The sequence below is a fragment of the Cyanistes caeruleus genome, chromosome 5 (assembly GCF_971803275.1).
Source record: "Cyanistes caeruleus chromosome 5, bCyaCae1.hap1.1, whole genome shotgun sequence".
Classification (NCBI taxonomy): Eukaryota; Metazoa; Chordata; class Aves; order Passeriformes; family Paridae; genus Cyanistes; species Cyanistes caeruleus.
Genome location: NC_141705.1, coordinates 50,390,760 through 50,405,301, shown reverse-complemented (window position 1 = coordinate 50,405,301; position 14,542 = coordinate 50,390,760). Strand labels below are relative to the sequence as shown.

The 14,542-nt window shown below is 36.9% G+C and overlaps 1 long non-coding RNA gene across 4 annotated transcripts in view; it reads left to right on the top strand.

Annotated features, from left to right (window-relative positions):
• LOC111929425 (uncharacterized) overlaps positions 1 to 14,542 on the top strand; it is a 319,169-nt gene that overhangs the window by 80,532 nt on the left and 224,095 nt on the right. For 3 of the 4 annotated variants that reach the window (XR_002864703.2, XR_015286713.1, XR_015286714.1), the window contains one exon: positions 13,786 to 13,841. The exons of the other annotated variant lie outside the window; for it this stretch is intronic. This is a non-coding gene — a long non-coding RNA (uncharacterized LOC111929425). The remainder of the gene's footprint in view (positions 1 to 13,785; positions 13,842 to 14,542) is intronic. 4 annotated transcript variants of the gene reach the window in all.

Below are 14,542 nucleotides of genomic sequence, written 5' to 3'. Positions count from 1 at the left end.
ATTTTCTTTTGAAGGCTACCATTCAGAGAACTGTAATTTTGCCCCACAAGCTCTTACAGACTTTTTGTGTAATGTCAAAAATCCATGAGTATGACTTGGGCTATCATTATTCAGTTTTGGGTGCTATAGGACAAAAGTAGAATGCAATTCTGTGTATCTTCTTGTGTATTCTGCTTTAGGTGTGGAAGAGGGATTGTAGGTTAAATCTTTCTGGATGTTTAAGGAGGCACCTTTTCCTTACCTATTATTAAATTATATTGAATTTATTACAAAAATCTCAGCTTTCAAAGCAGCAGGGAGAGATAGAAAGGTACAGGGCATGTAGGATTTTAAAACATATGTATTATTTGTATTTGTATTATTATATGCGAGAAAGCGACCAGCTTGTGATTTTTCAGTTTCTGTTTCAGATCAAGAAGCTGGTTCTGTGTGTTGCTGGAAGATGAGATTCATTGTTATGTCTTGCAGATACCATTTGTTTCTAGCCTAGCTGTCTCATGAAATAATGGGATTCAAACTTGTCACTATTCCAGTGCTGATTATTGCCCAGTTTTGGTCCCAGGCCAGGGTGATTTTATAGGAAAAGTCCTCACTTATTATGAGGAGAGGAAACATTTTGGCAATTTCTATTTTTAAAACTGTAGACATTGGCAGCACTCTAAAGTTTGGAATATTGTGGTTATTACAGTCATATTAGGATTGATGAATTACTGAGCAGAACGAAAGTGAGATGTCTGAAGCTGTGTGGTGACTGCAGCTTATTGAACAAATCTCTGTGTGCACGTTTCTGAGTAGCACACTAATGACAACTGACATGGAAGGCATTTAACAGTATCCTTCTATGGATAGGGACTTCATTAGGAAGATGATCATTCCCTAAAGCACTGGTACGTGTGCAGGTCTTTAGCAAATATTTTTGGATCCCTTGTACTGGAAGGGAGAAAAATTGTTCCAGGCAGCCTGCTTCTTCTGGTGGGGTTTTAGAATAGCCTCGTGCTTTCCTGCACAGCCATTCTGAGGCTTGGCTTTGGAAGTCAGGTATTGTCTGTGCAGATCAGAAGCACAGCTCCTGGTTCTGTGCACTGCTTGTCACTTGGAAGTGCACATTTATGAGAAGACAGAGAGGTATTTTTGAAGCATATATAGTTTAGTATTATTTTTTTTCAGTGTTGAAAAAACATCGATGGCTAAGTGTCAACAGCGAATGAAAGATATGACTTGATATGTCACATCTTATAGGTATATATTATATATATATATTATATTATATATATATATATTATAGGTATATAGGATATAGGTATGGAAAAATTGAATCTGTAAATATCGGAATAGAGGTCTCATTCAGTGGCAGGTGTCACTTAGCTAAAAATAAACTACATATAGTAAGTTATTACTTATTTCCTTCTCTTTATATCCCCTATTAAAAGAAAATAGGAACAGCATGCAAATGTCCATAATGATTAGAGTGAGCAGATGCAGTGCTAAGGAAGTAAGAGGTCTTAGCTTTCCAACCAGTTCTATCCCATTGTCATATGCATACGGCATACGCTGTGTGAGATGTCAAAGATCATTATGTCATCTGCTGCATAAATTGCATATCCAAGGAGGGTGGAGGAAAAGCAGTCATGTCACTGGAAAATGCTAATCTGATAATAGTTTATGCAGCATTATTAGTGTCCTCCCCAGAGGACCCTAGAACTACTAGCTAGCTTTGTATGTTTATGAGTCACTCTAGGAATTAAACACAGCTGCTTGCGGGATAAGGTTTACAAAGAGCTGAAGTTCAGAACAACAAACAAAGGAAAAGGTGGAATTTCCTTTTGCATCTGAAAGGGGAATTTTGGGAAGTAGAATGCATTCACTGTAATGGAATGGCTGAGCACAAAGACCTATGTGCTTTCAATGTTAGAGGGTTTTATTTTAACCTAGAGCTGAAAAAGGAGATGTGCAGCTTGTAAAAAGAAGCACTCTGCTTCTCTCTGCGTGTCTGTACAGCATGCCACCCTTACTGTTCTGAATGCAACTATTTTTAAAACACATTATTTTGTTGAAGGCGAGGTGCAGAAACATTACAGTAATAATTGTATAGTACATTTGTTCACTGTGCATGAGCTTTAACTGGTCAAACATAAAGGAATTTCCACATAAAGCTGTCAAAAGGAAGGAAAACACTAACTGAACAATTCCTTCATATTATGTTTTATAAAATAGTGATGACTGGAAAACTGTAAGTGCAAAAAAGACCAAGAAGATATAGGAATATCTGATGCAGATGATGAGGTTTGGTGAAAAGAGAAGGCAGGATTAGAACAGGATTCTTTTGCTACAGAGGAGATGACCAGTCAGACTAATGGGATGTAACTTGCTTGCCTGCTTGGATGTTTGAAAGTAGAGGGTTGATTTGCTTTTGGTGTTGTGATAGGAATATTTAGAGATTATTGCTGACAGAAAAAGACTTAATCTTCCCCAAAGCAACAGGATTAGCAACTCAAGTGGAAGCAACAGTGAATAACTTACAAGACTTGCATGTAGAATCAATCCAGGGAACACAAAGCCATCTGAAAGCAATCAAGCTCAGGAAAGGTACTTCTGAAATAAAGGAACTTATTTTGTGCTTGTTTGTACACTCAAAGTTGTCCAGAATAAACAAAGGCACTTACCAAATTCCACCCAAAATCCAGGATGTGAGTCCCCAAAACACTAAAAAACCCCAAGTTAAAATAAAGCAGATCTTTTATAAACATTTATGAACTGTATATATGTCTTTTATATTAGATATACATACACACACACACACATATGTATGAAATAAGTATTTCCTATTATTCTGCACAAGCTGCTGTGCTCCAGACATGGCTCTTATACTCCAGCCTCTCTACTAAGAAACTTCACGAGAAGCTGCAGGTCTGAGTCAAGGGCAGCTGACCAAGCTTGCTGTGTCCAGGATGAAGTCTAGTGAAACCCTTGAGATCAGGAGTGTGATCTGTGCTTCCTGAATAAAGCCCAAGGGTTGAGGGTACTGCATCACCAGTGTAATTTCCTGAATAAGCTTTGCTTTTATAGCCTTTAGTTAAATCAGACAAAAATATCTATGGTACCTATGATTAATCTCATCCCCACTGTATGGTCAAAATTAAGTGCAGCAAGTTGTAAACTGTCAGCAAATGAGACTGGAGGGAGACAGGAAGGCATTTAAAAGAAAGGACTTCTCGAAATGTAATGTCTTGCCCTATGAAATGTTGTCACCACCTGGATATTCCTAGAGAGCAATGGAAAATCTGTTGAAGGTTATCTTTCAACACTGTCGTAGAGAGAATTGACAATGTTCCCAGAAGAGGCAGAGGTAAGGTTGAACATCTGTCCACTCTGGAAAAAATATTTCCAAGACTGGAGACAGTGGGACTTAAAGAAACTTTGTATTTATGAAACTGTGTATTTGATTGTCACAGTAGATGGAGAATATAACCTACAGGAAGGGTCACAGCAATTGAATAGAGCTTGGCTCCCTCTTACCTTATTGAACAATGACTATACTGAAGTTTTATATCATAGTTTCACAAAAGAAAAGCCTTTTTATCAGTCTTTGAAGAATGACACTGCAGAGTTTTGAAGAAAGAGATAAAGCAGAGGCTTCCAAGAGGTTTTAACAGTGTCTTAAAGTTTTTAAAATCTGTGGTTGCATCAGCCTAAGCAAAGCAATTCATCCTGTCACAGAGATTCAATGTATGGCATGGGGAAGTTTTATCACATAGCCTGAGAAATTTTGGAAAGGAGTCAAATGGATGAATCTTCAGACTAAAAATTTCTGGGAAAGAGATAACTTCCATCAGATGGAACAAAGCGAAAAGTATTCCACTGAGCATTGGATGAGAGCTTTTGACTTGTACAATAGGTAAGAATTTCAGTTGTATCACTGGATGTTGTTTTAAAACATGTGTTTATGAAACATGCAAAATTTAGTGTGTTTCAGTGCAGCTGCTTTCAGGTTTTTGCCAGAACAATGATAATTAAAACAAATAGACAAAAAGCATACTGTGACATTTCCAGGACAAAGTGTCTCTTATGAAATGCTTTCACCTGTTAGTAGTAACACCCTCTCAGGTAGAGATGAATTCAATATGATTCTGGATATAACAGAGGAGACTGTATACAGAGAAGTATTTATGGAGTGCACATCTCTGAGAATTAGACAAAAATCTTTGCTGAACAGCATAAGACTCATATTCCACACTGATATTTTTGGCTCAAAATATCTTTGACTCAGAGGTAATCTCAAATCTTTGGCTCAGATGTATGACTCAACAGGGAGAAGGGACTTGGGAGTGGTAGAACAAGAAATAAACTGGAAAGAAACTTGGCACCCTTCATGTTTCCCTAACATGCCAATAGACTTATGAGCCTCATGAACTCAGTTCAGAAGCTTGTTGGTTGCTAGGAGGAAGCTAATACCTGTCACTGAAGGACACAAAATGATTCACACAAATGCTTCTTGGTGTCAGAACAGAAAAGCAGCACCTTTATTCTCTGACTCCAGTATTTATAGATTCTCAACAATGACCAGGGATTGGATAATTAAGTTACCACCTTCCCAAGCACGCTGGTCACGCGAAACGTCCATCAAAAGACGTTTCTTAGAAGTAATGTGGTAAGCAACTTATGTTTATAGAACTTTCATGGAAAAGTAACTAAAACTATGCAAACATTATCAGAAGATTTTAATTTTCAGGGCAACAAACACTATTGATTTTTATCCTTTTAGAACAAAAGGAAAAATGCTAGAAGACCTTGTGTTCTGAAATCAGAGCTATAGTTATTATGTGGAAGACAGTTGGGCCTGAAGACTCTTCCAGAATTATCAATTTCCTTCTATTCACTTTTGGTGATGTTACCTTGGCTTGACTCCATGAAAAGTAAAATTCATTTCCTCTTGGTCTTCTTAGTCAGCCAACTCATAAGGTTGCTCCAAATATTTTATTCAAAGGAACAATGAGACACCTAAATCCAGAATGGGCTTGAGTGAAGCTGACAGTCTGAGGGAGTAAAGCTGAAGAAGGATGGGAGGAACGTCAGGATAGAATATATTTACAGAATGTCTGCTGTGAAGCTAGGGAGAGGGAAGCTTTTGCTTTACTGCTGCTGCAGAGAGGCTCTGACCATTTATTGACCTAGTGCAATAGTCCTAGTCCAAAATGACCTAGTTAAAAGCAGGTATTAAAATTGAAAACTGGGAGAGAGAGAAGTTCACTAGCATGGAGTTAAAGAAGTTATTTACAATACTGCCTACATGGTCACCACCTGTTTATTTCCCTGTTTCTCTCCATGGGAGGATTTCTCCCCTGTGCAGTTTATGGTACAATTAAAATAGAACAACATTTTCTTCCATGACTGTGAGCACAGCTTGTTTTAATTGAAATGATCGATCCATTTGCACGACCGTGGTTCTGTTTTCTGTGTACCTGTGCTGTTGGTTCTGTCTTGTATATATTAAAATTCTTCTCATTACATGGAATCAGACTCTTTTCCATGCTTATCCCAGGGAAAAATATCATAGTCTTGCCTATGTGTTTAGATTAAGTTTACATTTGAGGTCAAGTTGAATTTTTCTCTGTCAAGAGAACTTGGCAGGGATTTTAGCTAGTGCCATTGTTATTTTTGATTGTATTATGAGTCCCAGTCTTGTCCTAGGATCATTTTAAAATTTACTATAACAACTCCCATGCTATTTCAAGAATCTTAAGTCTTGTTTGTGAGGCCTATGGCCTTGATTTGTGTTTTTTTTATAAGTTTCCCATGGAGTGTCAAGTACAAATTTCTACAGAGCAAGATAAACAGCAGTGATTATTTAGGCCTTCCTGAATGAAACATTTATTGTCCAGTCTTTTGTCAATGTGGACTACAAGATCTGATGACTGATTCACTTCAGCATCTGTTTTTTATATGCAGGACACGAGACTAATTTTAGTAGGAAAATTTCATGGAGCAAGGTGCTGCTCAGTGTAAAGAGAATAGTTTACTGAGTAGTATTATTCTGCCTTAGTATTTTCAGATGCACTGGGTAAATTTCTACCTGGATATAAAAGTACCACTGGTTTTTATGGATGCTCTGTTAAAATGCCAGCTTCCCACAATAGAAAGTTGAGGGTTTTTTGCTATTCTAAAAAAAATAGGACCACCCCCCCCCATATTTATAGTTATGTGTTTACTGTTCACTTCCTATACTGAAAGGTTTTTAAATCCTCTGTAAGGCATGAAATACCTCTTGAGTAATCAAAAACTCTTGGAGAACATTCTTATAGATTTTGCCACTCTCTAGACTGCCTTAGTTGACTAGTGGCTTCCACAGAGGATTTTATTTTCTGCTTGTTTGTTCAGACTATTATTGAACAGTAGAGGCAGTCTAAAATTCATCAGAATATTATTAGTTCATTATGAATTGTTTTTCCTCTGCTGACAATATGTACCTATTTGATTGTCCCCTAGCTGAATGGGAACAACGCAGTCAAGTGGCCCTCAGACACTGTACATTTTAAATGAAGTGTACTTACAGCTTATTCCTTTTTTGTTCTGACTGTGTCTTCCTAATGCTACTCTTTGCTCTGTACTTAGTCTGAACATGGACACTTCCCAATAAACATAGCTTAGACTTAGATAGCTATTGAGAAGTATGAGTGGCTAGTGAATGAGTTCAACTGCATTAAAAAATAAAAAAAACCCCAACAATCTATTTTAAGATTTTGATATGAAGACCATTAGAATCAATGGAAAGTACTTTTCTGTAATTGAATGGAATTTGAATGGAATTTGAACAAGCATCTGTAATGATTTTCCTATATAGGGTGTTTCCATGCCAGAGACTTAATCAAGCTCTTTAAAAAAAAAATCTATGTCCATGCAGTTATTGTTCCTTCTTGCAACACCTTGATAAAATTAGTCTCCAGTTTTCTAAATGCTTGCACTACAAGTAATGTATTATCTAACAGTACTATGATTGTTACCCTTTTGTGCATCAAGGCACATCTGACCACTTTCCTGTTAACAGCATGGGAGAAAGAAACTTGCTGCAAATTCTTGAATGTGGCCAGGAGACACAAAGCATGTCCATATGCCTTTGTGACTTAAGAATCTGCAAGTCTTCATCACCTCCTTTCAAATTTCAATACAAAATCAGAGAGTTCTGGACAGTTCATGCTGTGATCTGGCTTCTTTCCCTGCTGAAAAAAAAATCAGTTGTGAGCATTAGTGGCCCAGTTTAAATTGTTTACTCCCTCGGTGTGCTTGCCCACAATGACCACACATATTGATGTTAACAAAGCCAAGAAGCTAAAGGTAGTGCATCTCCAATCAGCATTTACATCAATGGATTTTATGGTGGATTATTGACTAGCTTGCCATGGAACAATGCCTCTGAGAGTGGCTTCTGCCTGGCTCCATTTCCTCCTGGCTAGACATATCCCCTGAAATTATGTGGAGCCCTGGACCATGCTGTGTTCATCCAAAAGAGAATCCACAAGCTCAGAGGGAAGAAGATTATTATGATGTGAAAGCTCCACTCCTCATCTGTGCTTGTTGGACATACTTGGCAAGGATTATCACCAACTGACCTCCCCCACGCTGAGCAGCTGGGGGAGTGATGTCACACCACTTTGTAAAGGAAAAGATGAGTCAGTCTGTTCTTACTGCAGTTCTTAATGCTGTTTATATTTTCTTCCCTGAAGAACAGATAGTACCCAGTAGGTTCTGGTAAAGCCATAAGCAGGCAAGTATATCCTTAGCTAGTTGAAAATAAAAGCTCTGACTGCATTGGTGGTTTTCTTCCCCCTAGATCTCCAAGAAAATTACTGAGGTATGTCACCTGCTGTGGCTATCTAGGTGATTAAATGCTGTCATCCCTTCCATTTTCATAGCAATTGTATACATTGCCGTTACTTGTTTGAATTCTGTTTGACCAGCAGTGAGGAACAAACCATTGTATGCTGTTATATATTTGGTCTTTCCCTCTTTCATCCTTTATAAGGACAGTCAATGCAGTAAAATATAAGTTCTTAGAAAATATAAATAGAAAAATAAAATGCCAACAAATATTTAGTCCCTAACTGGAATTAATGTTGGCAAAATCATAAACTGTTCTAAGCAGGAGAATATTTTTTTCCTCTCTGAAGTTGTCACCAAATATAAGTGTCCAAATCTAGAAGCCACAAATCCAAAGTGAAAACTGAAATTCAAGTGTATAAGAATAGTAGTTTTCTTTGCTGTCTCTTGTGCCTCCCAGATGTTGGGGTTCTTTTGAAGTTTTGTTATTCTTAGAAAACTAAAGAGCAGTTTTGACCATGTGATGCTTATTTCACACTTCAGAACTGGCATTAGAAATGTTGTGATTGAAATACCAAATGCTGTGCTAGGGAATAATGACATATGCTCATTTATTTATTTTTGAATAGATAGGGTTGGAAAGAAATAGTGATATATCTTTAATAAATGAGAAAAGTGTAGATAGATAACTGGATGTTCATTTATTCCATGACAAAAGTGCAGGTAGACAGCTGGATGATGAAACAACAAGATAATAATCAGAAAATGTTTGCAACAATACTGATTTTCTGTACTTCTTCCCTCTGGCCCCACCTCCAAGCTGCTAATTAAAAAAAATTATATCAAACTACTGCCTTTTCTTTATAAAACAATGTGTTTTGGGATGTAGTGGCAAAAATATCATTATTTAATATTTCTCTTCAACACTGATTTTTCAAATTTGACTCTGCTAAAATACCTGCTGCAAACACAAAAAAATTATTGCTCTTTTCTGTTGATGTTGCTTCCCAGAAAATAAAACTCCTTTCTTTTGATGTCTGTTTCCAAATACTGTACTTCTAATGGAGAGTGGGAGGTGGTAATAGAAGGTAATGGCAGAATTTTTATATAAACCATAATAAATTGGACAGCTCATTTTAGAGAGATCTGTTGCTGCTTTAAGAATGTGTTTCTCAAATCTCCTGTGTGCAACACCATCTGTTTCTAAAGAGTAATATACCTGTCTAGCCTCAAGCGATATTGCCAGTGACTCAGGCAATAGAATGAAGCATCCAACAGCTAGATAAAGATAGCACTGCTGTCTACTTTAACCAGAGGAGCACTTTAAGCTTCCAAATCTCAGGAAAGCAAGACTTTCTCCATGGAAGGTGTACAGTAACACCACAGTGTTTTGTTGGTACATATGAGGATTGAGAAAGAGAGTCTGGACTGTAAAGCTACTGGCCGGTAGTCAGGCAATGGCACCAGATGTAGAAGAAAATAGTTGTCTTGGAAGTAAAAAATCTTTTTTTTGTATAAACATAACTGGTTAAATTAATATGTCATAGATAGAGATCAAAGGATATAAAAAAGACCCTTTTTCTTGAAGCTGTTACAAAAGATTACTTTCAGGGTTAAATTCACCCCAGCAGAGGTTTTACAGAGGTCATCTACTTAAACCCTGACCCTAAAAGCCATGTCTTATCCCTTATGAGGTCTAAAGTTTTGTGGATGAGATTTGCATTAGCTAGATTTCACACATGGCATACTTAAATCAATGAAAATGTCACAGAATGAAATGCAGTGTTCTAAACTGAATGGAAGAACAGAATTTGGCCTTGTTTAACTGATGATAGAGTTACCAGTGTGTTTGAATTCTCTGTACTGTGTTATATGTGAAGTAGCCAAGAAAACTCATTGTTTACCGGTCCTATTTTAAAGGGGAGATTATAGTATGTTCACATGAGATAGAACTGGTACGATTCTTATTTCTGCTTCTTCTACAACTGCTCTTCTACCAGTATTTATGATGCTATTCACAAAATCAAAGCCTTTTGCATCACAAAAAATGCTATATGAGTGTTTGTCCTAAGCAATGAACTGTCTGTGTAAAAGCTAGACAGCAGCTGAACACAAAGTGGTGTTGAGAGAAAGACAGTACTAGTTATCTTCAGGAAGTCCTGAGCAGTGTGATGTGAACAGTACCCAAGATGCTTACTCACTCTTGTTTTAAATAGACTTCATGAAAGGCACTTGTAGAGATAAAAGTAGCTGTTTAAGGGAGGAAAATAAATTGTCTTTGCTTTTGCTTATGAAGGACTTCTTCCACATAAAAAGTGCACAAGGAAGACCAGAAAATGTGATATAAAGCACTATTTTCTGCCATAATTGGCATAGTGCATATCCATCTATTTTCCAGTGCAAGGTATTGAGATACTATTGATGTAAAAGTTGAGAAATTACTTAGGGAGAAAAATTATTTTCCTCCCCAACTTGATATGAATTATTTTTAACTGCATTATTAGAAGCCATAGTTCCAATCAGATACACTTTGTAAACTGGAGACTGATAATTTAAAGTACACAATGAAATACACATTTGTGGACTCATTTGCCTTCAGAAGCAATTATCAATCATAAACAGTCAAGAAGTCAAAACTGTATTTGTGGACCTCTCCTCTATGAAGAGTGATTGGTGTGGTTTAAAATGATGTTGAATGACAGAACTGATATTTTTATCATTCTGTACTGACTGAATTGTATTTCTTCTTCACATTGAGATGCTCATTTCCTTGCTCCTGATGCAGTCTCATAATGCAAGAGTGAACATAAAATCAATAGCCCCTGTCTCAAAACAGTGTAGATCTCTCCTGTACTTTGGTCTCCAGACTGAAGTATCAACAAATTAACCTATAAGCATGTCATAAAATCTGTTCCCCTTGCACAGCCATCGAATACCTTAGTGACTAAGGACAATCATTTAAATCTTGTGTGACTCTTCCACTAATTTCACTCAGGGGAGCCTGGAATACTACTGAGTATTTGAGAAGTATTTTGTTCTCCACATGTAGAGGGTGCTTGATGAAGGTAGAGTAGGAAGAACATTATGAGCAATTAGGGCCTCCTCATCTGCAGTTCACAGCTTCAGAGAAGTGGTATGATGCCTGAGATGGGGACTAGCTCTCCCTTTGCCCACAGCATGTCCCCATGCCCATGGCATGTGTGGGTGAAGGAGGTGAGGGCCAAACCACACGGATACTCACCAGCCCCTCCACCAGCACCAGCATCTAGCTCTCTGCATCAACAGGGAGTGCACATTAACTACATTAGTCTACCAGTGCACATTTCACATGTGCCCTGATAGAGTAATGTAGTTAAGCTGAAGTAAGAAGCAGCCAAGGCACTTGTATTTCTCTTTCTTCTGTACTAGTCAGGTTGTGGGAACCAGATTTGAGGTATAAGGTCTTAGTGTATTCCATATAAATCAGCACAAGTTTTAAAATTGGCTTTGGTATGTAAATGCTCCAGAAAGTCATGCTGTATTTGTACATTATTGAGCCTGAAATTGTGAATGTGTGGCTGAAATAAACCAAAAAAATATCTGCACTGAATTTCAGTAGGGTTTGTATCCAACATTTTTTGGATCAAAAAGTAAAAATGAAAAAGACAAAATCCAATAAGCCCCAAATCAATGGACAGGGGATTTTTAAAAGCATTGTAATAATATAGCACATTCTACAAATGCATTTTAGAAGCACTTCAGAGGCCTTGATGATGATGATAATACACATCTTGGCAGAGGGCAAGAGGAGTATTACAGCTTCATGGAGTCAGTTTACCAGAGCCCGGCGACATCAAACCTTTGATTTAGAGCTGATGATATATAGGGCTTAAGTAAGCTTGTTGGGAACAACTATAGTGGAGAATGAGCTGTTTCATAAACCTCTGCACTGTACAATCTGTACTGTATTGCAAATCAAAACAGTATTGAAGCAAAGTGCATTGATTGTCCCTGAGCCACCACCAGCTTTAATAATAGAATTGCTGCAGATGCATGTTTGAAGTGGCTTTGTTTAAAGCCCCAGTTTTATTTACAGCACAGATGAAAACTACTCTGCAGCAATAAGCTTCCTCTTTTCAACAGTGTGTATGTGTTTGTTGATGCTGGTTACCCCCTGATTCCTGATTTTGAAAGAGACTTTGTCGTGATTCATTGGGCAATTTATGCACCATTTACATGCAGTTCCCCAAGTGTTATTTGAAGTAATTGAGTACATATTTTTATGATCTATAAAGCAGTCCTTTAAATTTGTACACATGAGAAAACTCTTTATGATGAACCAAAGAGTAACCATCCAAGTATGAATAGCATCTAAAAATCAGGGGCAAAATTTTCCCACAGCACTTCAAGTGCTTAAAACTTCATAGTAATTCTTTCTTTATTGCAGTTACTTACTCTGCATATGATACTTCTCATGTGTAACATTCTAACTATTTTATCAGGAAAAGTAGCTACTATTTCCCTTCCCACCCGGCTTTTCATGGTGGCAAAAGCAGGAGTAGAGGAAGGTTAGGCAATTTTGTGAAGTATTGTAGAACATTTGCTGTGAAGATGGGAATAAAACCTTGAGAGCAGTGCTGGTCTCACCTGTCCAGTCACAAGACTTACAAGAACCTTGTGTCCTGTAAAGAGGCAGTGTGGAGTGGTGCCACTGTTGGGCTTTAAGGAGGCTGTTGGGGTTGTCAGAGAAGCAGTTTTAATGTCTGCACCTGTTCCCCAAAAGGGAAAATACAACCACACAGCTTTGCTAAATATTTTGAGAAGACATGACCTCGTCATATTAAAGGTCTACCTATGACAAGGAAACAAAAGTAATTGTATCTGAGGTAAAAACTAAAATTTAACCAAATACTCATTACGTTTTTCAGCTCAAATTCCCATCATTAGAGGTTGATGTCCATGCATTTCATTAAATAGCAGAGTGGTTCTCTTGTATCACTATTTTCTGTATTTATTTGACTCTTCTGAAGATTTTTTACCACTACATAACTGCCATGGTTTCTTTGCCAATCAAACTGATAAACTTTTGTGTGCTGTTTTTTCCTCTTTGCTGTCTTTATTATCATTTTAAATTGCTAACCTTGTACCTATTTTGCTAAGAAATACAAGCGTAATATTCTTTGGGAAGCAACTAATTATAAATTTACACCTCTTTACCACTAAAATTTCATGCAAATAAAATTATATAGACGCATAAAGAAAAATGTGGGTGTGAATCCATACAGGGAAGAAAGAGCAATATGTGTTCCATTATTGATTTTTTTTTTATTGCCTCAGAAATACAGCTACCTGATGTTATAACTAAAGAAACTATTTCTAAAGAAACTGTTTCTAAAACCTGTCTTTCTGCACCCCCCCCTCCAGCCTCACTTTAATAAACTGGCAAAATTTTACCATACTTATTCACTTGATTATCTCGGCAAAAAACATCATCCTTCCAACATATTTTATTTTCACTGCCTTTTCCAAGAAAACTTGGGAGCTAATGTTGCATATATAATATATATAGTAAAGAACCAGTTTAGTTTTTTCACAAATGTATAGAAATGACAGAGCTTTAAAAGAAGAAATAAACCTGCTCCTAGAAAGACCCTTGTTTTGAATAAACCCAGCTGGCACCGTGAAAGAAAGCAAGTCATAGCAGGTTTCTAAATTTCCTGTTATCTATCCATCTGCTTTCTGTGCCAAATGTGGATGACATTATGAATAATAACATTGAATAAAGACTGAGTGAAGACCTGCTAGTATACTTCCTACTCAGATATTCAGGGCTAGAAACTTAATGTAGAAGCTTAGGACTGCATTAATTAGTAATCTTGTTGCCTTCAGCTGATCAAACATGGATAATCAGGATGACATCATTACATAAGAATGCTTAAGGCCAAATATTTATGTAATTTATCAATGAACTTTTTCTTCACTATTCTATTACAGTATTGTCACCTTTTAACCTGCATGGAAGACCAGCTCTAAGAAATCCTTGAATCCCAGTAAGCACATATGTTTTGCATTTCTGTTTTTATAGTGAAATTTTAACACATGTTAATTTAAGACAAGTGTTTCAGATGTCCTTATGAAAAGAAAGAAAAAGTCTCCACACTGAGAAGATATATAAATTAAAATCCTAATGAAAAGCCAATATTAAATGAAAGGTCAATAACTAAACTGAAGTTCAGTGCAAAATTAGCATTTTCTGTTTGAAGTGTAACAAATATTTTTAACAATTTTCAAATTCAATAAATTACTCAAGTCAACAAAAAATACTTAAATCCATCGTGGAGAGGGACAATGTTTTGGAATTAGTAATGATTTGCCTCCCTTACATTGATTAGGCAAGCTACAGTTTCTTCATTACCAGAAGGATATGCAAATCGCACAACTAACAAGAAATACCAGCATACACTATTGTGCCCTTATCTGTGTCATATGTGCATGGGAGAATAATAGCAGCTTTAAAAAGAACAGTATTTCTCAATCCCATGGTATCTCCTGCACCTGTGAAGTTTGAAAAAGGCAAACCCCCAACTCTTTGTAGTTGCCTAGAATATAAGAGGGAGAAGGTTAACACCCAATATTTGCAAGAATGAAAAGCATCCTAATTATTTTGTTATGCTATGGGATGCTGACAAGGCTTGTGTGCATGAAAAAGCATCAGATAAAACCCTCTAAAATTCCCTAGGGGATTTCTCTC